General features: G+C 30.3%; 1 pseudogene across 2 annotated transcripts in view; it reads left to right on the plus strand.

Annotated features, from left to right (window-relative positions):
* Window positions 1-6,754: 6,754 nt before the first annotated feature.
* Window positions 6,755-26,516, plus strand: part of LOC148279504 (guanine nucleotide-binding protein subunit gamma-e pseudogene) — a 36,686-nt pseudogene continuing 16,924 nt past the window's right edge. Inside the window, exon 1 of one of the 2 annotated variants that reach the window (XR_015822856.1) lies at window positions 6,755-6,988. The product of XR_015822856.1 is annotated as a guanine nucleotide-binding protein subunit gamma-e pseudogene, transcript variant X1 (transcript). Of the gene's footprint in view, window positions 6,989-19,766; window positions 19,971-26,516 lie in introns of those variants that run through there. The other variant, XR_015822857.1, reaches the window with a different exon arrangement.

Raw genomic sequence — 26,516 nt, forward strand, 5'->3', positions numbered from 1 at the left:
CCAAGCTTCAAGTACCAGAGAAATTCAGTCTCCAAGAGAACAAGAGAGAAAAAAATTGTAAATATTATTTTACACAATTTTGGAAATTGTAATGAATCATATTTTATTTAAAAGGAAAAAAGCAATTACTAAGTTGATGAGTTGTTTTTTGTATTAATGTCCTAAACAAATGATTGATTGAATGTATTTAAATATGTGTCCGAAATTTCTACGTCTTGAACTAGATTGTTCATACTCCAATAATCGATTCCCTTCACTGAGTGTTACCAAATCAAACAAGCTTTCGGTTAATTTACTCCCCCATTTGTTTTGATTTGTTACAGTTCACCCCTATATCACCCCCATATAAATTTATAATCAGGAAACAATAAAGCATGGAGACCACGAAGAAAAACAGACTTTTTCGTGATCAAAGTACATTCAACTTTTATTTATCGGTACTATAAATCAGTAAAACTATTTTATTTAAAACATTTAAGTTTGTTAGTGAAAATTCTTGATGGAAGTTCATTGTAATTTATTATATAAATAAAACACGAGTGATACTTTAATCCACAAATTTGGAATATCCAGTGACCGGTTTCATTGCTTCATTAGTTAACCCAAAGAAAATTTGTTAATAATGATCCTTAAGATAAAAATAACTTTATTTAATTTACTTACATATAACTTTGAATTATCTATTCTTACCTCTGTTCTGTATAAAAACATTGAACTTTTTAATAAAGATACCAGTCTCGAAGATGTCGCGAAAGCGATGAAACCGGTCACTGGATATTCCAAATTTGTGGATTAAAGTATCACTCGTATTTTATTTATATAATAAACTACTTTATTATTTCATTTTGTTTTAAAACAATGACGTACACAACTACAATATTATATTCCGCGTAAAAAAAACAGTGAGTAAATAAATATTTTTATAGTCAAGCACCAATGAGGTCCCGAATTCGCGACTGGTTGTTTAACTAAAGCTGGCGCGTTCGCAAAACTCACACAAACGCATTTAAAATCTACAGGTTGTTAATTTAAAAAAATGATATGTAAAATTTAAACCAAATTTGCCATCTTTATTGTTTATCAATAAGTGTGTATACATATTATCTTCAATATAATTTGTACTGTGTATTTTAATAACAATGTAATAACTTTTATTATAATGAACACAAAATATCAAATAAAAGACATGCTTGTTTAAAAAGTAATAAATATAAGACATTTTCTTAAATGATTGTTTTTTTCGCTCTAATCCAAAAGAAATTTTTAGAAACATTTAATTTATTTTTTTTTAAAGATTTTTTAAATCAATAAATTGTTCATTAAAAATGTTTTTGTAAAAGTTTTGCAAAAGCGCCAGCACTAGATAATCGACCCATACATGATTTGATTCATGAAAATATACATTAATAAACCATTGTTTTTAATCCATAGCCTTATACATAGACATGAAATACATAATATTATATTTTTACTTTTAAGAATCGAAGCAAAATTCAGACGAACGCAAAAGCATCCGGTGTGTATTTTATTACCATATCATTAGCAACTAACAAAGCAATACTTATCTATGTCACGATCATAAGCGCGTCTGAGTGCGAGAGAGACAGAGATTATTTTCATAATGCGTATGCCGTGCGATGTCATACCATGAGCTTATTCACAGATACTACACAATGCGTTTGTGTGAGTATTGCGAACGCGCCGGCTTATAAAAATCCACCAGTACCTGACATATTTTTCATATTTCTTAATTCCTGTCCGCTCTCTAATTAGAGCAAATGGTGTCCGCAAGGAGCCTTCAGGCATCTTCGTCAGCTGCCAACTCCGTTAATCCTCCTAAGTCAGGTTCACGTTCCGTAGTTTTGACATGAACTGTCGACGAACAGTCAGCAGCGGACATTCGAGACCTGGGCTGCGATTACAAACGCTATCGTCATCGGTAAATATCGAAACGGTAAAAAACTAAACCAATATAGATGTATGAAAATGATGTATCTTCGTTGGTAACCTGTAATTAAACATGCTTAGAAAAAAAATGTATTTTTTATACAAAAAACTAAATTTTACTTTGAAGATAAAATTAAGGTAAATTTAAACTTTAAATTTTAATACAAACCCCGTACCGCGATTATGAACGCTGTCTTTACCTGTACATATCAAGACGGTACATTTAACTTCCGCATTCTCGGTATGCTTAAGAATCATCGGTATTTATCTCCCGATTGATTACAAAGCCGGCCACTTTAACGACTTGATACGTACACTGATAAAAATATTAAAACAGATAAAAAAAAAAAAAAAAAGATTTATTTTTATAGTGGCAACATGTTACGCCCTGATTCTCATATATGTTAATAGGGCAGAGTCTAGCCACATTATCCACATTATTATGTTTGTTTTCAAAACTGGCAGTTCTGTCAAAATTGAATTCTACATTAGAGTTTACTTATTTCTCTTTCATATTTTTAATAGGCTTTTAAGAAAAAAAGGGCCAACCTCATGACGATTAAAAATTTAAATCAATCGTAATTAAAGGAAAAATTGCTACGTGGATTTTTTTAGTCACTTTTAATGAGTAGATATGCGTATCGAGGGGTACTAGACCGATGTAATTGCATCAAAACTTTATGGTGGGGGGATCGGAATAATTTATCTTCAACTATGTCGTCATAATGAAGCTATGTCTCGCTAGTGCATTGATATGTGAACCATGACGTACGCTTCTTCTCGTTACATATAGAACTTGAAGGTGGGGGGGTCGGTAGTGTATCTTCGTAATCGTTCGAGATAATTTATTGTTAATTATACCGTCAAGGTGAAAATGTAATGACGTCTTTAGCTTCCCATCATAATTGCGGCCCTAGTCCCTTGTAAGGTAGGCAAGCGTGGTTATAAAATTCAGCTTGTCTACGTACATTTTTTTTGACATACTCGAAACTACTAAATAGATAATACACTCTAAACAATGTAGATTCAAACGTTTTTTGATAATTATTATAAAAAAGAAAAAAAAAAATATTTTGATCAACGAACGCTGTGCCTAAGTACACATCTTTAAGACTAGTAAATTGTTTACAAGTTTTTCAATTTTTATACTGTTTTTTACAATGTTTTTGGGAAATAAGAAGCTCAAGGCCCGTATCACAGTGGAAAGTCAACATTTATCTTCAATTTTGTCTATAAAATATAATTAAGTTTTCTGTATGATAAATAGAAAATGTGTGCATACGTTTTTTTGATGAAAATGTTCAATAAGGAAATATCACATACCATGAATACTGATAAAAACATGTGAAATGGATTTTTGAACAATCTTTGTGTTTTAAAAATCAACAAAGATATTGGAGAGAAATGTTTTCAAACTTCTTCAAAAATATGTGCGCGACATGTTTGACCGCCAATTGTGACGCCAAGGGTCGTGACGATGTTCTATTTAAATTAAAACGGTCACAAACAAAGTTTTAAATTAAACTGAATCGTGATTTATTCGGGTTGTTGCAAATGCAATGTACTGCTTTCGTGGAAATTTTAAATTACAAATTTTTATGCCACTAATAAGTACGCAAAAAAATTTTTTTTTTTACTCTACATTATTTCATAGACTCTAATTAATTTAAAATTGTTTTAAAAAAGTCATATCTCGCTGTTTAGATTACCAATGAAAACACTTCAAAATTTCATACCAATATAGTATAGTATATACTCGTACGCATTTTTGTACATAAATATCGATTTCATTTCATACGAAAAATGAAGATGGCCTTTGTAATCGCGACCCAGGAAAGTATAGTATTTTATTTAGGGAGAGACAACATTATACATCAAAACAATGTATATTTTTGCAAAATTATGAGGAATTAAATTTACAAGAAATTGGAAATATTTTTCTTTTTTTACCCAATACATGGTAAAAATTAGAGCAATTAATTGTATGGCGAAGAATTTCGAAAACGTACCGAAAAATTCATAAAAAATATTTTAATAAAAACGAACGAATTAAATAAAACACAAGTTTTTTCGAATCAGAATCATAAAGTTTTTGTGATAGATTTCCGGTTTCGGGGTAGCCAACTTACTAATTAACAAAACTCACTGACCAGAACCTGTGACGTCACTGGCGGAGTAATTTCAAATTGAAAATATAGCGCTTGAAACACGATATATAAATATATATCTCTCTTATTTTTTTGCCTTAGTTTGATTGTCTATTACCAAAAAAACCTCAGAACTTTCTTCTTGTAATGATATTTATGTTGTTGGTTCCAAAATACAATACATATAAATGAATTTTATCTCCAAAAAAACATTTAAAAAATCGATTATTTAGTAAATGAATTATTTAATTTATATTTCAACAGAGATGAAGAATATTTTATGAAAGGAAATATGGAAGTCTACTGAATTATTTCACCAACAACGACAACGCCTGTATTTGAAAAAATCAAGTATTTTCAGGCGTTACTTTGTATATAGGAAAGATAATTCAGTCAGAATCTCACCCGTATCAACAAATGTAAGTCGTCTTAGGTTTTGCTCATACGAAAAAGCAGTATTTTTGTGTCAATAAACAAGTAAAAAAATTTCAATTTTCATATTCAAATACCGCGATTTTAATTGAATTTAACTTTCATCGGCCATTCACTGAGAGTTTGGCGAAATACATGGAAGGCCTTTGTCATATATTGTCATTTTTCCTCAAAGCCATATTGCAAACACTAATAGTCTCAAAAATTGTGTTAAGTTGTATCACAATAGCAAATGTTCATTATTGTAATTATATAATTTTAATAACATCAGATTGGATTATTATTATCACGACTTAAAAATTTCTTAACTCCGAAGTCCTTAATACTTTTTATATATATTTATTTATTTTACTGAAACAAACAGTCAACAATAATTTAATAACATAACAAAAATACGGTTTAAAGACAGACCAGCAAAGTTTCTAAATAAAAATTATACATATTAAATTGTGGTAAAACAAAAGGGTGTGTTTGTGTGTATTTTGGGGGGGGGAAATGTTCAGGTGTATGTGAGCATGAGCATCATTAAATAGCAAGTGGGAGCGTATCGCAGCCAGAATAAATCAATCTTTATTTATTTTTTAATAAATTAAAGGGCATGTTAAATAAATATATAGATGAAAAAAAGCATTATAGTTTGAGCAAGTAACCGTAAAGTAAAGTGAAATATAAGTCACCAAATGCTTAATAGAAATTAGTATGGAAATAAAACTTAGTTACTAGTGCTTCACAATTTTTATTCTTTTACAAGAATACTACTACAGTTTCACTCCTGCCATCGACGGGTGATATAAAACTAATCTAGTAAATACAGAATATTGTTCACTGTGTCATGATAGAATATATCCAAAAAACAAACAAATTAATCAGTAACATCTAAAGCAGGATGTTATTACACTTTTCTAAGATATATGGATAGTTATCTAATGTACAGATATGAAAACATGATCAATGAGGGAAAGAATGTTAAGCGGAATTTAGTTTTTAAAAATTAGCACATAAATGAATGTTACAATAATTAACCTAAGATTCGGTATGTGAAAAGACATCCACTTGCCTAAGAGGGTGTTAATAGACGCGGGTCTGTATCTACGGAGGTGGCAAGTGGAGTGAGGGAGATCTAGTATCACACTGCAAAGGAAACATAGTCAATAAAGGTGAGTCACGAAGTGAATGCCAATTCAATTAATCATATGATATATCCTACAACCACGCATGTAGCCCTGCTTATTTAAAAGTTATTAACTACTTTTATTTAATGTTGTTACAGCAAAAGAATTGTTAAATAAACATAAAAAAAATTAAGGAATATAAATGTTTAAACATAGACAAAATGGTCAATATCACACAGTGTAAAAAAAGGCCTCTTAAACCAGCCAAACACAGGTTTAAACCCCTGTAAATGCTTTAACTTATATTTTCCTTCTATATTTTTTTCTTCATCTATGTTGTTATATATTAATGTTAATAACACTCCAGAGCAGTGGTCGGTAAACTCATTAGTCAAAATAAACAAAAATTAGCAGTTAAATAATTAAGATTTGCTCTGAGAGCCAAATTCCTTTTTTTTTACTGTGTCTTCTGATCACAACGTTTCTTAATAATAAAATACGTGCATAAGCAGCAAAAAATATGCGTATTCGCTGTCAATTTCAACTAGAAATTCTTAAAATTGGCGATGGTAAAAAGCTTTACCTTAAATTGTAATGATAATATTGATCATGAAAAAATTTCTTTGGGAAATGTCTTGTCGAATGATGCAATGGTATAGAAGTATTAAGTGATTAATTTTTGACTTCAAAATATTGAAACAAAAAAACATTTTGCCCCATCTGCATCATTGAAACAATTTTATTGAATTTAATATGGGTTTTTCATGCATTTAATGACAGAATTTGCAATATTCTTGCCACGTGTTGGAACTTTCAGTGGCAATATCCTCAAAGTTCTTCTTCAGAACCGGTAGACGAAAAAAATCGAATGACAATGAAACGTGCGCTGTGTGAGCCACGGTCAAGTGATTAAAGAGCCGCAGTTTGCCGACCTCTGCCCTGGGGGGTCGAATCTCGTTCCTGTTTATAAAAAAATGAAAGACTAAAAATATTGTATTTAAGTTAATTTTGTTGACAATGTTTACCTCCCCTGACATGGGTGCATATGTACCTACCACTAATAGCCCCCCTCTGCTGGTACTGAAACGTCACTAGTTCAGTCTACCTTCACCACTCTTCTCTGTTGCATGTCACAGACTAACTATCGACCCGTCACTGCTCGCTACAATAACTGCACCCGCCAATAGAGTCGCGTCTTAGCGCAACAGTTTTAATTACGAATTTTGGCGGGATCGCTCGAACGCGCGAACTCTTATTTTGATTAGTAAGCCACGTGACGCGGGTGTAATTAATTAAACCAATCAAATTAATGTTTTAACCGCCTGGATCTGTTAGCGACTTGTTAAAAAAGTAAGTTAATTAATCAAATTAATTCTGTGTGTTATATGAATATCTATTGAATTAATGCTATTTTTTGTTTATTTTTAACTTTAACAAACTAGACATTGTCAGCGGGAATTCAAAATGCTGTTGGGACAAAGTGTAAATTAAATCGGGTAATGGTTCTGTGGCTAGTGGTACAGATTTACAGATCACATATCCGAGGTTCGAACCCTACTCTATCCCAACTTGATTTCCATTTTTTATTAGTGAGCTATTTACAACTCAATGAAAATATCCCCAAAATTAAAATAATCGCGTAAATTATAAGAGAACATTTTTTTGTTTAACTCTTCGAGGAACCGATTTTTTTAAATTTTGTTTTCTTTATTTATTTATACGCCCTATGGGCTTTTTCATTTATTAGCTATACATTCAAGTGCAGCAGTGTAACATAAGTATATAAATTAAGTTAAAAGTAAAAACAACATAAGAAAAACTGAAAAAAACAATAATGGATCTTACTTTTTTCATTTGTTCCATCGGAGAGGGAAAACATTTTTGACCATGGAATATGGAAGTCTAAGCACTTACGGGGCTTATGACCTGTTATTGACTGCTTTAAGTGGCACATATGATTAAGATAAGCTACATTTGGTATACTAATTCAATAACCTATGCAGGTATGGAGTATATAACGATTTGCAGACTTTAGTGTGAATCTTTGATCTGGACTCCCGAAGGATTGAAGTACTATGTTAGGCTGGAGGTGGTTGAGAAGAAACTTTTGAGGTATTTTTACTCAAGAGAGTGCGGATACTATCCATGGTTGTACCCGTTGGACTTCATACTGGGAATGCTTGGCTACAATAGTTTGGAGGAAAGAAGAAATGCATACTTGCTAATGTATTTTTTCAGATTAGTCCGTAGTATTACGATCAACATATGTAGGTGTAATGAAAGTATTTTTTTAATGTTTCTAATGACTACCTGAGACAAAGGCAGCTTAAGCTGTTTTCTCTTCCTGCTTGCAGAACTAGCCGGCCGATGGTAATGTCAGTAGGAAGAGCAATGTCTTTACTCAACCGTATCTCTTCGGATATCGTCATCTTTCATATTAGTGAAAAAAAGTTCAGAAAGGATAGCATCCTTTTTCTTTGATTGCTAAGTATTTTGATTTCACCATCTTTATATATTTAAATTTGAATATAATTTGTTTCGTGTTATGTATGTCTTGAAACAGTTTTGTAATGTATATAAACGTATAAAATAATGAAATTAAAAATGAAAATTAAAAAAAAAAAATATACGGAAGTGAAGAACCGCTTAGAGAAGGAAGTAAAGGCGTTTACTGGAAACGTGTATTTTCATACATAAGCAGCACGGCAAACACCTTTAAATTATTTAAAAACAAAATAAACGTTAATTTAAGAAAATCCTCTCCTGAACACCTTAGATATGTGTACCGTTGGGGTACGAGTTCTTTCCATAGCTATCGATGTACTTACCGCAAAACGCAAAGATACAGGGTCGATAGTGTATCTTTAAAACCGCTTGGAAGAAATATATCTTCACCTATACCGTCATAGTGAAGGTGGCGTTTATGGCCTTGATTTCAGTGGAAAGTTAACTTTTATTGTCTAAAAAGTAAAATCGTTTTTTTCAGTACGAAAATGTGGATGTTTGAATGAAGATTATATTTATGTTTGTTGGTTACTTATAATAAGACATGTTTTGGAAAAAAAAACCGTACAAATATACACATTTTCAAACAGAAAATTCTATGTTATTTTTAGGCAAATTAAGATAATTCTGTTAACTTCCTGTTGTTATCGCGTCAATGGAAACTATTTTTCGCAGGAGGCAAAATCAGCTATTCACAATGAAGTCGCAATGACAACCCTAGATTATGGAAGCGAAGTATGCAATTGAAAAAACAAGGATAAAAACAGTAGAAATGCTGTCGTAATGTGATCTCTTGGGCGAATGTGTTGTAAAACTATGTTCAATATATACAAAAATGTCGAGATCCGTATTTATATAAGACTAAAATAAGTATTATCGACATAATATTTCAATTGTTCCTTTATTCTTCTTCTTTTCTTCCCATTCCCTCTTCACTCTTTATAGTATGGTGTTAATTTTTATTTATATATTATTTTTATTTTTGTTTTTATTTTTTTATAAAACTGTAAGATTCAATATGTCCATGTATTTATAATTTTCTCAAACTGAACGATTTGGGTAGGTAGGAAGAAATTGCCTTAAGGCAATATGCCCGCCCTCATATGTATATTTATATTCTATATGTATATAAAGTGTCAAACAAATAAAATAAATAATCAAGAAAAGAGTTCTGCGTAGGTTTGGAGAATTACTTCAAATGGACAGCGGAAGAACGGCTTAAAAGATTCACGATGCGAACGTTGACCCATGCAAAAATTATGAAATACTTAAAAAGACATGACATGGCAAAATCCAAAAAATACTCGAAGGTGGACATGTCAAAAGTAATGATAAAATGAATAAATATATTAGAAACAAGGTCTGAATGCAAAGACAGAGCGATATGGGGTTCTATCTTCTCTGCCTGACCCTACGAACTTCGAATTGTAATCGCCCAATGTCGTATGGACACGTGTAATGACACGCGAAACAATTCATTTAGCTAACATCCCCATGAAAAATATTATTGAAGTTCTATCTACCAAAATTGTAGCACATACATCGAACGTAACACAAAGCTGACATTAATTAAAGTTTTCAATCACATTTAGTTGCGCAATGAAAACGAAACGAGAGCGTAATACACAAACGTACAAGGAATTAAGTCACGCGACCTATATAATATACTGAAAGGGCTCCCATAGGACACCCCTCTTACTGACGAATATAGACTTAATAATGTTCATTAATTTAATTGAGTGTGAGTATTTTAATTATTAATTCGCATAGCTAATCACCTTTCCTCCATAAATATATTTATCATAAAAGTCTCACAAAATAAATCGGACACCGGCATCTTTAAAACCCAACCAGGCCACGATACGATGAAGAATTATTCTTCTTCTTCCTTTTCCACATCCGATTTTATTTGAAGCATGTGGACATCACCAGATACTTCCAGGAGACCATATTGCCAGCCAGCTCTTACAACTCCACCAACGTTAACCTTTAAAATGCTGTGTGAAAAAAATCCCTCAAGTCTATGTGTACCTAAGATAACTCAAGGTTAAGAAACGATATCCTGAAAACCACTGTCTCGTTTCATCTTATGAAAATCGTATGTGTTTCATTCTTAGTTATCTAATTAGATTACATCTCTTTCTCCTAAATGAATGTTTTGTATTTTAACCAATTACAACAGGGATGGAGAATACCTTAATGAAGGGAATATGGAAGTCTAGGCATTAACGGGGCTTATGACCTGTCATTGGCTGGTTTAAGTGGCCATTTCAACAGATGAAATAATTGAAGGAATATAGATGTTTAAATATGGGCAGAATGGTGAATGTTACACAGTGTGTAAAGTGGCCACTTAAACAAACCAATGATAGTTCATAAGCCCTGTAAAGGCCATGACTTCCATATTCCCTAATTTAAGGTATTCTTCATCCCTGTTGTAATTTGTTAACATTAACTTTGAGGTCAAACATTTTAACTAATGACAGTAAATATTAGTAAATAACCACTTACCCACTTTTTTAGTAGACCGGTTTCAAGACGTACCTGTTTCTTCGTCAGGACACTCCCTACACCAACATGCAAATACTTAAATACACCTCTACCATCACCGTAGTATATAATATATAGTATTTCTAAAAATACCGTTTTATTTTCGCAATGTGTTCCGTTCCAGATAACCGAAAAAGATACCATAGTTTTGAACACAAATACAGTCAAACTCTAATTATCTAGATAAATGAGTGCCAGGCGTTATCTGGATATGTGGAAATTCAGATAGTTGGATTAACCACTAAATAAGGGCAATGTTTTGAAAAAAAATGCAAAATTAAGTCGAAGTTCTCTTTTTGATTGCTTTTGAAATAATACAGCGAATTGGAATCACATTTTAAAATTAATTGAACGTATCGAGCAAAGTTAATTGCTTTGAGGAATAAACTTTTTTATTCGTTATTATAACATTTACTTTTTTTCCCGATAAGTATTCAAATATTTGAAATCCGAATGACTGAAGTTCAGAAAAACGGAGTTATAATTTTCACATTTTTTTGTATGGAAAATTAATTTTTACTTTATGGGGAATTAAACAAAACTTTGTTAACTTTATATTTAAATCAGGACCCAGGACATATTTTATTATAAATAAGGCATTATATACGATTTTCGAGAAGAAAATAGACCAATATTATGGGAAAAATTCAAATTGTCTAATTACAGGTAATACTAAAATAATATTTTATATTTGAAAAATACTGTGGACCGTTCGAGAATGAACGTAAACTTTGTACCTCAAAATGGTTTTATTTTGTATTTAAATTAATTAAAAGTGCTAGAATTTACATATTCGTTATATTATTTTGAAATATGGAAATAAAAATAATAACGGCATAACACGTTTTTACGTTTTTTAACGACAATATTTTTCCCCGTTATTCCATTGGTCGAATGTTAAATTTTTTTAATGAATAAAGGTATTTTCCGAGCAATTACGAACGAAAAATAACAAATAATTTTCCTTTGTTCGCTATGGAATTCGGTCGTTTTTATTTAGGTCTTTATAAATATTTAATTTAGTCGTACTCCATTTTCCAGGTTCATTTTCATAATAAATTATTTTAGCTACTTAACCTGTCAACGAATTTCTACCTTTATGGTTTAACATGTCGGTAGATAAGATCGTACGTGGCTTTTGTTAATCTGTGAATAAAATCTAGATACATGAGCAAAAAATACATACATTTGTAACCGAAAATATGTTAAATTAAGGAATTTCATATATTAGGGTAATATATTTTTTTAATAATTTCACATTAATAAGGGTCTATGAAATACTGTCGAACAAAAAAAAATGTATAGTAATAATTATACTTATAATAATAAGAATTAAAAATATTTGTTAATTTAAAATGTTAAGTTCCCTCAAAAATGGTTCATTGCATTGGCCATAGAACATCCTTACGAATCTTTATATCACAATGAGGAACTTCAGCCCTACGAGAAATTGGATACAATAAATGTTTTTTTGCGCGCGGTAAAAAGCGGAGCATTAAATTTTTTAAAGTTTCCTGAAAATGTGGGAAAAAAATAATAAAAACGAACTACTTTGAAGGACGTCCACTGGTTCATATGAATCAACCTATGATACGAGAGTTATGGAAGACTTCCGGTTTGCTTACCGTGGGTAGACCAATGGGAAAAATTGATCGAGATTAACCGGAAAAGAACCTCTGAGTCACACGCTGAGTTATTTCAAAAATACAAAACTTTAAAAAATCGTAGCGCTTATAAAATGATTTATATATATTTTTTTTAAATGATGGATTAGTTTTAGAACTTCCTTTATAGTCAAAGCCAAACATGTCGCGTATTTGTAGACACTTCTTTTACCGATTTTCTTTTTAAAATTATGTTTAAAAACATTTCTCCTTGATTTTGAAAATACAATTAATTTTTCAAATTATATTTCATATTTTTATCGGTTTTCGTAGTATGTGATATTCCCCAATTCAAAGCAATTTTATAAAATGCCGGATTGGTCTAGGAAGTATACTTTTACGTACTATTTGTAAAAAAAAATTAAAATGTGTAATTATTTGAAGGAAATATATAATGAAATCAAGAAACTGAAACTGAAAACTGAAATCCGTTTTTTATTAAAAATATTCTGAATTTATCAATTCTTTTGTAGATAAGAACTGGATTCAACGCCCTTAGTAGTTTTTATTATTAATATATTTTATTTTTATTTATTTTATCAATTTTTCCCCCTCATAAGACTTTTACATCCCTTGAAGTTATAAAAAACGTGATTAAATAAACAACATAAATTTTTTTAAAACAATTTAATGAAATAAAAGATTGAACAGTGTTTTGAAAATAAAAATTGAGCGGGAATTTTGCGTACACATTATAAAACGAAAAAATACTGACTTAAATTGATGCAAAGTCATAAGAACAATAGGCATCTTCCCCCCTCGGCAACAACATACATATGGACCATCTTCCAGGAATTTAGAAAACAGCCCGTGTTTGCCACATGTGTGACTGTGACTACCCGAAATCTACCAAAGCTACCCTTTGGATAATTTTATCTGTTTTCTTATCTATACTGTTTAAACCCTGCTTTATCTGTTCAGTTTTTTTATAAATTACTTTTAAACATGAACACTTTACTAATTTATTACTTTGCTTATTATCAATGATTATTTATGTAAATTTATTGATAATTTTAAGTTGCTAGAATTTCACTCGTCTATGCACTTTGTAGCTGCAAGATGTGCTGGGATATTTATTTATTGTACAGCGCCCTTAAGGTAATTTTCACTAAAATGGTTCTTTATAAATTATCCAAATATATATGTATATATATAGAAGTAAAGTTGGTATAAAAAAAGATGAGTATTTAAACAACACAAATTTCAAAAAATACAATACAAAGAAATGAATGATAAATGATAAATGATGTGTTTAGAAGTATGGTTGGTGAATAAAAAAAAAGGTGTAAAAGAGGGATATAACAACAGAGATAAAAAGCATTTTGCATGAAAAAAAAATTTTCATTTATTATTCATCCAGCTGGTTCAAGAAGTATAAAAATTAAAATATATTTTCAGGCGTTGCATAGTATGTTGGTGAAATAATCCAGTCGGAATCTCACCCACATCAATGAAGGTTTCAGCTTTGTAACTTCACAAAGATTAACAGCCTGCCCACCACATACCGCACACCGCATCTGAGGACATAAGTCTCCTTGGCGGTGCCCACATACACGGAAAATTTGCTCGTTGTCAAACGAGAAAAGCTGCCCGAAGGAGCTCTCTGAAATCTGGTAGCCTTAGCATCTTTGTGCTGAAAGAAAGTAATCCAGAAGTACATAATATGTTCTTCATTGGATTGAGAAGAGAGGGAAGTGGATTTTTCACTGGGACTGGGATTAAATTGATTGGACATGATCAATTCGCCGAAATGATCACAAAGATTAACAAATGGTACAATTAAAGAGATATGTATTTTCAAACACAGTCAGAATCGTGAATATAACATAGTGTATAAAGTGGCCACTCAAACCAGCCAACGACAGATCATAAGCCTTTTAAATGCCTAGACTTCCATATTCTCTTAAATGTAGAATATTTTCTCTGTCTACAAATATTTAGTTAAACTCAAAATATTGTTGTTTGTATAATAAATAAATATCGTCTGTCGTAATACATCCTGTATGACTAGATATTCAAATCCGAGAACAAGTAAAATACCTTGAACGCGTCAAACAGCCATTTTCAATACCCATATCGCGCCATCTCCATACAAGAGAACCCTTTCAGACCCCAGACGGTGCGGGTAGGGAGTAGGGGGTAGAGTAGACGGTCTCGAGAGGGTTAACTCGATATTGAGAAAGACGTCTGGTTCAACTCACTCGTGGTCTGATGGGCCCGCACACTACACTCTTCTATTCTAAATTCAAATTGATATCGTGGAACTGTCAAAGTATTCAGACAAAAAATGATAAACAAGAAAAAGTATCAGAGTTTGACGTTTTATATTTAGGCGTTGCGCTGCGCAGTGCTGAAAAATGTTTCATGTCAATGTTTTAAATAAAAAACATGACATATTCTTCTAGATTAAAATCGACTCTTATGGTGTATAGAGCACTGTGAAATAATAATATTAACGATATTACCAAAATTACGATAAAGAGATTACTTTTTATTATTTTTTTACAAAATACATTATAATATGGTTGAATTAAAAATGTACTTACTGGGAAAACCCGTACCGAGGAATAGTGTTGACAAGTTTTAATTAGTTGGATTTTTCTTTTTTGGAAATTATTTTAAATATATATATGTTTATATAAACACTGTGTTAATTTTTTTTTTCAAATATCCTTAACTATAACAGTGTAAGTCACTCAAGTCTCAAAGCACAAGAGTAAAGTCTCTTTTTAGAAAAATTACTATTTTAACATTTACCAGACGTATAAAAGTAGATTTGGGTAGCATAAAAAAAACATGTATTATTTCTAAATTATTATGTGATTTAAAAAAATTTAAAAAATTCAAGCGTAATTTTGTGAAAATAATTCATTTTAAAAATTTGAAAGTAGACACAATCCTCAATGTCTCAGACTAGCCTTCTATTCCTTCCGCAAACCCTTATAACTCATCTACCCATTCGCATCCCTAGTTTGCGTCCGAAGCGTTTCGCTTCGTAGTTCAAACACATTTTTCACATCAACTATTTTTTTTTTAAAGAAAATAATTCTATATTCTAAAAAAAAACGTTTACCTGATGTTTCGCGGTATGGTCTTGAAAAACGTAAAAAATGTATATATTGTGTAATTTAGCCATTTTCAGTTTGAGTCACATCATTGTTTTTGTGATTTTATTTATATCATTTAAGTGTCAATTATATCTTTGTGTTAATTTAATTTAATTAAATTATCACTTTTTAATTTTAAATGAAAACGTACCACCTAGTTTTTAAAATTAAGAAGCCCGCTTGGGCGTTAAAAATGAACAAATAAATTGATAAACGAAGAAATATTCATATTTCGACAGAAGAATATAACAACTACTGATTTTAATTTAAATATATTTGTACAAATCCATGTTCCATGATTAATTATATTTCCGTATATCAATATATTTTTATTTGAAGATTGTTTTTGAACATTTTAATATGTACCGAATATTTCTGTCAGACTATTAAAGAAGTTAGTAAAAACATTGGCCAAATGGCTGCAATTTAATTGCTTTTCGGACTCCTGTGCTTCTAGCTGTAGTTTTGGCATTGATTTTTGCAATCTTTGTTGTTTTTACATTTTATTTACCGGTGTCTATTTAATTTTTTATAAAGTTTGGATGTAATAAAATTATGGTGTCTTTCCAAAATGTTCTTTTGTCTTTTGATAGAATTATCGTTTTTTGTAAAAAAAATTCAAGTAGCGATGTGAATATAAAAACAATTAAATCTACTCAAACACTTTAAATATCATGAATATGTATTTATTTATTCTTTTTCATTATTTATTTATTTATTTTATTAGGTAAACAAACAGTATGTACACATATATTGCCAATTTCTTTGTATATTAGTGTAAGAAACTCATGCACACACCAACAAAATTGTTTACACTTAATACAATGATTTAAATTATGTTCAATATAATAAATTTAAAAGAAACGAAATTAAAAAATATGTATTTAATAATAATAATAAAATTAAATGTCTGCTTCTCTCAAAATTTCATTTTTTTTTTTACCTAAATTTAAATACATTGTCACAAAAAATATTAGCCTCTGTAAATATATTGTTATATTGGTCGCATATTCTAGGTATTGTAGATGGTTTAAAATAGTTTGTTGACGCGTTTTCAGTGTAAAACAGAAGATTTTGTCTTGTTGTTCTAGATGGCACACGGAATGGAAGTCTTTCAAGTAGGTTTGGAGAATCAATTTTATTATTTATTAATTTGAATAAAAATAACTGGTCCAACATTATCCTTCGATTTTTAAGAGAGTTTATTCCATGGTACTGCATACTTTCAGCATGGTTAGAAAAGTTCATGTTTAACCGGTAATCGACCTGCTTAAAGAATTTTTGTTGGACCCTTTCTAGTCTATTAATACTTACATTATAGTAAGGTGACCAAATAGGAGTACAGTATTCTAGCTGGGGACGAACAAATGTTTTGTAGAGTTTTTCATATGTCTCTGCATGTTTAAAAGGTTTTGATTCTCGCATAATAAGTCCGACCATTTTAAATGTTTTTTTTGGGACTGATTCAATATGAATATTAAACATTAGTTTCGTATCAATAATAACACCTAAGTCGCGAATTCGACTATCAGTTATAGAGATCGGGGTATTATTAAAAGAGTAAGGAAAGCTGATTGTCGTTTGTTTGCGCGAAATACAAAATGAATGACATTTACTAATATTTAATTCCAGTAAATTTTGATTACAATACTGAAAAAGTCTGTCGATATCTTTTTGCATTTTTGCACAGTCGGTGTGAGATTTAACGCAGGTGTAAATTTTCATGTCATCAGTAAAGGATATGAATTAACAATATTTAAAGCATTTGTTTATGTCATAAGTATATGCATTAAATAGTAGAGGGCCTAAGTGAGAACCCTTATAAACATTATAAACATTTATTAATAATAAAAATAATGTTTCCTCACTGGGGACACGTGTGCCGAGGACACATAATACTTAACTTTTTTAAATATTTTTACTCGTGAGAATATATAAAGAAAGATACAAGTATATTAAATAACTACATGGATTATTGAAATCTAGTAAGTTCAATTGGGGGTAGAATCTGAAATATTTTACCGTGTCACTTCTTCGTTTCGGGAGTCCGTTCGTATCGTATGTAGCGGAAATGAGAGCGAATTACGATTTTTATTGCGTTAGAGTGTTATGGATACATGAGATACAAACGAACTTCAGAAACAATGGAGTGAAACTATAAGGACTCAGAGAATAAAATAAAATGTGAAGAATTTATATATATTATATATCATTTATATTAATGACGATATTGTTATTTTAATGATGACTTATTCTATATTTAAATGGCAATGACCCTTATTACACGGAGTCTTAATGACTGTTTCGCGCTGGAGTTACAGACTTTGTTTAGGAGGCGACGCCCATTGACACTAACCAGGCAGATCAGAATAGGTCAAACACAGTGACGCGCGGTCTACACTTAGCCACTTCAAAGTACAGCGACAATGTACACCTATTTTATATTCCACTGTTTAGCATCTATACGGCATTGTAGATTAAAGTTAACGCTCCATGGAGTTTATCAAATCCACTAGAATCCAATCGCTTCCACAATTTATAAAACATTCATTACGTTGCGAACTTAAGTATTTGTTTTTAATTTTGTGTATTTATTTTGTTTAGTTATAAATTTATTGCAAAAAAATAATATACATACCTAATAACAGGGAATCTTTATAAAACCAATTAATGTAAAATGAAAACGGAGTGTTCTCTGTTTATGATGGTCTCCATCTAACATGGCACAGCCTGTTCTAAGATGGAGATTTTCTATCTTTAGAGCATAAGTAGTCCGATACTAGTAAAACAATAACATAAAAAAGAAAAACTAAAACTACTTAATTATAAATGCCTAGCTAATCAAATGTAAGAAATGTAAAATCGTTATTATACAAATATATATGTGCCAAGAATACATGTTACTTAAACATTAATAATATAGTATAAAATATATAATAAAACAAATATAAAGCAATGAAATACATTAAAATATAAATAATATGTGTACCAATTATATAAAGTACTTTGTTTTTTTATTTACATATTTATTTTTTTAAATCTCTCACTACACTTTTTATATGTGCAGATATTTTCATTTTAAAATTTGTTTTACATTTTGAGTCTTTTATATTAGGCAATAAATCATTAAATATTTTTGGAGCAATTACCTTGTATTGCTATTTACCAACGGCGGTTGATACAAATGGGACAATACAGTTAATTTGTGTTGCTGAACGAGTGTTTATATTTTGTTGGGTTCTTTCGAATAATGTATCATACATTTATTTATTTAACTTTAAATATAATATTTATTTGTTTTACGTAGGTAGCCTTTGCTTGTGTGCCTGTATTTCGTGTAAAGCTATTTTATATGCACTTTTCTTCAAATGTTAGTAAATAATTGTATTTAAATACTTACAGACATTTCTATATATACTGGGTTCAAGAAATACCAACCTCTTTTTCGGGCCACTAAAATCACTAACATGCGAAACTGATTTATATGCACGTTCACCTTAGTAATTGCACTAAAATATAAAAACAGCCTGTTGAAAGGACCTTTGTTCTTTGCCTTTGCTTTATTTGTATATAATGTTCTGGTATGTTCCTCTCTGTCTACTTCTACAGAGAAACTGCGCGAAGGTTAGTTTTTTACTTGTTTGTAAAACTCCAATTTTACATGAATTTTCTAGCGAGCCGAGACAAGTTCACAGGCGTTGAATGATCTTGTGTCACCAAAAGCTGTCTTAGCATTTTATTATTTTTTGTTTAAATAAAAATAAAACTTTAATTGTTGTAAAATAATGAAAGAGAATACATAACTGAAAAATTTGCTTTATTTTTTATGTGCGTTTTGTTGTCTTTATTTGGAAAAAAATGGACACAACTTATGTTGACACAAACAAAATGGTCAATAATTCATTCTCCTACATTATTTTACAGCAAATTAGTAAAAAATTGATATCGTAAACTTCAACTGAACGCAAACAGAAAGAGTAGTCGAAAATCCTCACTTTTGTCTGCTTAGCATTTCATTTTTAAGGCTTATTATAAAATAAAATAATAAATATAACGTAAAATCAAATACAATACCTTGTTGAACAGAAATTTTCCTTTCGAATGACGAATACCATTATTTTTACTTTTGGTATTCATTTTTAAACTTGGATAAAATCGAAAAAAATATTATACCTTATAATGTATTTTTATTATATGGAAAAAACATTTACACATTGTCACGTGACGCCACTGCACAAGTTATTGTTCATTTTTCCAACTGTATTTAATGAGTAGCATCTACCTAGAGCCGTAAAGGCCCGGTCTCTGTGTCTGTCGCAATTATGACAGACAAGTGAAGAAGATGTCACTACTCCTACACTCACACTCTCAGTCGTCAGAAGTCAGTACCCGGGACCCGGCACCAGCACTCAATCTTAGGGCAGTGAGGTGCACGAGTGATTCTGCACGTTGCAATTAGAGCTGCACCGAAACCAGTGGTCGAGTAACATTGGCTTAAACATTCAAGTTAGTAAAAAATGTTGTTAGTAGTTCATTGTTTAACAATTATCAAAAATTTTTAAAGTCAAAATATATATAACACTCTATTCAGAATAAAAGATAATATTTTTTTTCTTTTTTTTTTAAAGGTTTGATAATGGAAGCAAAAATGGGTGTATCGGGAGGCCGATTTACAGTATATAAAAATCACATTTAATTTATCTGTTTTCACCGGGAATCGAACCAGAAACTTTTCGCGCGTTATTGTATTATCGATCACACCACGGAGGTCGCACGGATGGATTGTTTCGAGACTGATACCTAAAGCGTAAGACAGATCATCTTGACTTCCATTTATCAAAAATGATCTTGATACGCTGCGTTCAAAGTACCAATGCAGTACCCAATGAACGTAAAAACCCGTAGCACTTTTAAAAGGATATTCAGAATTAAAAAAATTTCAATTACTTCAATTTACTTTGGAATTTTTTATAGTGACTGAATTTGTATAAATTGTTTTTTTATAATAAAGATGCCCGCCTAAAATGCCACAAAAAAGATTATATCTCTAACTGATTATTTAGAATTTGTGTTTACGATAGCTATTTTCACGCCACAGTTAAAATCCACCCGGCCCGATAAAATATCATACAGTGGATTGACTTTCATCGTAATCAATTTTTGGAATTATTTAATTTATTCTTTGACAGGTAAACGCACGAACCAGGATACCACAAGACCGACTAATTTCCACTCGATTTTCCTTAACCTCCACGACTAAAAATAAAGAAATGAAAAAATAAAACCTTAGTATTCAGTATCCACCCCCCCTTATTTTACCCAGCAGGGATTGGAACAATACACACGAAACGAGCCTATCACGCGTCTTTTACTTTTCAAATCCAAAAACAACATTTTCAAGTTTGTGGTCATTCAAAATAATTTTGGAACGTGATGAAAAGATTGAAAGGAGTTCATGCAGAAAATTTAGAGAACAACAGTTACGGTTATTGAAGTAACAAAATTACCTATTTTTTCAAATTGAAAAAAAAAAATTCCTTAACACCCGGGAGCCACAAAAAAAGCTTAACATAGAGAATGCTTTTTTATAGAATTTATTTTTTGTTAGGGTTTTTACAGAAACATTTTACAAAAAATACAATAGGTTGTTTGGTTTACTAAGTTCCTCTGTTTTTACATTTTAATGGAAAAAAACAACCTTATTTCAACGCTGAAATTACGACTCGTCTCACGTGGATGAATACACGTCAACTAAATTAAAACTCGTTCATACATGCATTGAGAGTCGAAATAATTATTAATTGCCTGGGCCCCGATTATGAAGGGAAGATAAGACGTCACACCTTTACTATGACGGCATAGTGGAAGATAAATTCTCGCGAGCAATTACGGAGATACACTACCGACCCCCCTCCTCCCCCCATCAAGTTTTATTTTTGAGGTTCGCACTTTTTTCTTAAAAGCCTATTAAAAATATGAGAGAGAAATAAGTAAATTTTGAAGTTGAATTAAATTCTGACAAAACGGTCAATTTGGAAAACGAACGCCTAGATGCAAAAAATAATGTGGTTAGATTCTGCCAAATTAACATATAAGAGTATCTAGGTTTAAAAAGTGTTGCCACTATAAAAAAATACTTAGTTTTTATTTGTTCGTATCGAGACGTTAAAGGAGCTGGCTTTGTAATCAATCGGTTGATAAGTACAGACGATCGTAAAGCGTACCGTCTTAGGAATCGTCAAAAGTCATCTACTAACGTCTCTAAAATCATGTTCAAGTGGGCATTTGGCTTGAATTAGAATTTACTGGAGTTTATAATCGCATTAAAGTACGCACTGGTTATCTCAGAGGCCTATTTAAAGTGGAAAGAGAACTATTTTAAAATTTAATTAAGAAAAGAACGCGGACTAAATTTTTGGGGTAATCCATTGATTGGATTTGATCATATGATGTCAAGATGACAAGAAGTTAAAACATACTGAGGTAGATACACATAGTACAGAAGTTAAGTGTACCGTCTCGTTATGTACATATGAAGATAGAGTTCATAATCGAGGTCCTGATTATTGTCACAATACAATAGGATAGAATGCCAATCCTATATTGAGTTCCATATCGTCGAGTTTCAAGCACAAGTTGGTAATTACATTTAAAGTCAAAAGCTCATTCTAAATCAACAATGCAAATAAAACTGCATGTTAAACAATGTATTATTTTGTCTATTTATAAAATATTTTGATTTACTTTTTAAACAAAAAAAAAATTATGCTATTTATGACGATAACTCATTTTTCAAAAAATTGTAGTTACCAATTTATGCTAGAAACCCGAAGATTTGGAACGCTTGTCATGAATGGGTGAAGGCATATACAAAAAATATTATACTAGAATTTTAAATTATCTTACTCGACGTTATAACTTATTTAATATTCGAATTCTGTTTCAACTCTTATCTAGGCAATACGATTTTTTTTTGTTAAAAAGGCTTCAGAATACCAGAATAAAGACACACTTTCTGTTTTAATTCAAATTCATCATGAATTTTGATAATGAATTAAGAATAAAAAATATGATGAAGAAGTTTTAACTGATTGCTGTTTTACTGGGGTTTTAGTTCATGATAAAAAAATTATATCATATTACGTATTTTATAGAATACATTGCCGAAAAAAGGGTTAAAATTATTAACATTTGTTTTTAATAGAAATACAAAATTAAAACAGATATTTTTGTATTCTGTAGGGTTAAAAAAAGAATTAACCCTACAATGCCCAATATAGACGATTAGCTACATACCGATAATCTGTGTGTAAAGGTGATTTCAAAAATGTTCATCACTCAGCAAATAGTTTATTATTTATTTATTAAATCCAACATAAAATACACGTACATAATTTAATTTCATTTCATTTATTTATTCAGATATTTAGAACATTACAGGAAAAAGACCCAATTCATTCTAAATACAATAATAGATCACAAATTACAGTAGATAGTTATGTTATTAAAATAATATAACAAATTGTAAAAAGAAAAATTAAAAGTTAGAAAGTAATAATGTTTGAGTATGTCCAAATGCTTGCAGACTGGCTGGATTTCCTCCCTAGAGAGTTGTTCATATTTAAGTTTATTTCAACAGAGAGGGAAAACATTTTTGAGAAGGGGAATATAGAAGTCTAGACGTTTACATGGCTTATGACCTGTCATTGGCTGGTTTAAGGGGCCACTTTACACACTGTGTAACATTCACCATTCTGCCCATGTTTAAACATCCACATTTCCTAAACGTGATAAAGGTTTCAGCTCTTTTACTTTACAGAAGTCAACAGACGGAAGAGTTGAGGAGGAGGAAGTCTAGGCACAGTGTGTAAAGCGGCCACTTAAACCAGCCAATGACAGGTCATAAGCATTGTTAATGTCTAGACTTCCATATTCCCTTTCTCAAAAATGTTTTCCTCTCTGTTGAAATAAACCTTAATACAAATACATAGTTTACAAAAAAAATGTTTATCCAATAGGTACATTCAAAATAATTTATTTTATTTATGGATATAGCCACTCCACTGGCCCACAGACACGTTCCGGGGTGTCAGTGTATTATTTATTTTGTACATAATTATACAAACTTTCACATCAATTGTTGTGTAAAAATTCAAATGAAATATAAAAAAAGATTTTAAAACATACCTACATCAATAAAACGAGAAAGGACTTTATAGAAACTAAAATTATATTCTGATATATCAAACATATTTTATTGTATACATACTAGTTACTTTAATCTATTTTTAAAAATCACCACCAGGGTAAAAATTTTCGACCAAATTTGGAGCGAAAAGTCTGTTGCACATATTCTGGCAAAAGTGTTATTTAGCGAAAGATGAAAAAAAAAAAAGAAAGGTAATCGGCCAGGAATAGTATCGATAAATGCTGTTATTTACTTAACATTAACATTTAAATGCCCAAAATAGCATATTGTCCACATAAACAAAATCATGCCATACTTTTTAGAAGGCAACCCTTACATGCGCTGATAAGGTTATGAAAATGTTTGATGCCATGGCAGAAATAGTTAAAAAAAGAGGGAAGAGAGGATGAAGGGAGGGGCGTAAGTTTAATAGGTAAAGGGTGACTATTATAATAGAACATCGTTTAATGGGCTATATTGAAAGGTTCTTTAATGATTGATCAAAGAAAAATTACTTTTCAAAGCCTTCCTAATGTGAAATATTTTATATTTTTGTGCAACAACTATAGTGAAGGTGTAATGTGGGTTTTGCATGTTGGTTCAATTGGTGTCCTAATGAAGAGACGGATAAGTCTCAAAGCCGGTAGACAAAAAAGTCGATAAGTGGTTATGTACAAATATTTAATAACATTAAATAAAATGTTATACCACAAAGTTAATGCTTTAATATAAATAATAATATCAAAAAAATAATGTTTTTCTTCAACAAGTTTTGCCCCTAATTTTAAACTTTAGTTTGTAGTTTGTCGTTCAGTAACGATCCAAACTTACGCCACACCATTCAAGTTAGAAGTCATTCAAGATAAAACAATTGTACAATTTCTCAATTCAATTACTTGAAAGTTTTCCTTGTTCAATGAAACTGAAGTTTAAATGATTCTTCGACGTTTGAAATTATTTATGCTTGGAATGTTCTTCATGAAAAAATAATTACCCATAAGATTTCTTCTAATAGTCATTTTTAATATTTATATATTTAGTGACAAAGTACAATTACAAATTTTATTTTGTAGTGAACGATTATATAAACTTTATTTCATTTAAATTATTTATTGACAATTCTTGAAGGAATTCCATTGTAATGATGTAATAACTTAGATTTCAAAGATTATAAGTCAAAGATTATATAAACGTTAATAAACTATTTTTTTCAAATTTAATCTTTGCGGTTTAAAATTGTTATCTAAATATTTTTTATTCACGACTTAAAAATACATGTGATTTTTATATCATTCATAAAATATGCAATACATAAACAAAATATTATACTCCCAGGAGTTTTTATTTAAAAATAAACTCGTTTGGGACGGAACATTTAAAGAAAACATTTTTGTGACAATACATAATTTCAGTTAATAGCCTAGTATGGTTGTACTGTATTCCTCACTAGAAAATCCTGTTAATAAAATCACTCTTGATTTCCATGTAAATTCGATTCATTAAACAAAAAAAAAAACTACAAAATAATGCCTAGTAGGAGAAAACCCGTATTAAGGCAGAAATTATGATTAAATGTTTTCTTACGCGCGGAGTATTAAATTGTACGACGAGGTTTCTTAAATATTCAAAAAATTTAAAAACATGATTTTAATAAAAACGAAACTTTCTTCCGAATTCTTCCGAGTTCTTCCGAACCAACAAATGTAATGAATTTCTGGTTTTCGGAAAGTTAATGAACCAATCAACAGAATTCACTAAAGAAAACTTGTGACGTCACGCGCGGAGTAATTTGAAATTTTTCAAAATCATAACGATGATTCCAATGTTTTGGCTTCGTTTGAAACTCTATAAACAAATAAAAAATATATTGTATGTACATTTTCTTGGTTTATTTTTCTTGTCTAAGAAATATAGCATTGTGAAAGAGGTAATTTACAGTTTTACCCGCTAAGTTATTATTAAATCAATTAATCAAACATATTTATATAATCTTAATTATTAATTGCTTATTAGTATAAGTCAAGCTACAGCATTGTAAGAAACCAATCTCCCAGCTTTATTCAACTGGTTTCCTGTTTTATCGACTAAATTCAACTATGGAGTTTCGAAAAAAATCCGCTAGATGGGAGTAAATCGGAAAACGAACACGAAAACTTATAAGTAGGGTAGTTTGTTTCAGCATTTACTTTGTGGAAAAGTATTTAAAATAACACACTTTGTAATTTTTTACAACACACGAATTTAATATAATACCACTACTAGTTTCAAGTATTCTAAATAACCCAAGAGTTTATTATTAAACCTGACAATTGGTAATTCAGAATACCTGAAATTAGTTGTGTTATTACACTTAACTCGTTTGTGGTCAAAAATAACAAAGTGTTTTATTTCAAATAAATAACGGATATTATCATAGTGTTGAGAAACTATTTGTTAACTACAAGGCTATTATAAATATTTATGTCAAATATGTATGGCAATTGTTAACATTGTCAAAGTACCTTATAAATGTTAACATCCTTCAAATCGTTTGAATAAAAATACATTCCTATAGTTTAGTTATTATTTTGAAACATAAATTAATTTATTTGCACCTATTTTTCTAAAAGTATTCAATGGTTAATTATGATACAATTATAATGAATAAGTTTTTTTCTGAACATGTTTTCCATTTACACCGATATTTATTTCTTTAAATTTTTACCCAATTATTTTAAACGAAAGAGCTTTTTTGTCAACAATCCCATAGTTTTTCTTTAAAATAATGTAATCATTTATTAACTTATATATATTTGTTTGGGAACTTGCACATTTTTTTTAAATGTGAGTGCGTATTACGCCTTAAATAAAAAATGTGTCTTGTA

Source organism: Micrasema longulum, unplaced genomic scaffold (genome assembly GCF_059751315.1).
Source record: "Micrasema longulum isolate JH-2025_06_02 unplaced genomic scaffold, ASM5975131v1 h1tg000715l, whole genome shotgun sequence".
In the NCBI taxonomy this organism is placed as follows: domain Eukaryota; kingdom Metazoa; phylum Arthropoda; class Insecta; order Trichoptera; family Brachycentridae; genus Micrasema; species Micrasema longulum.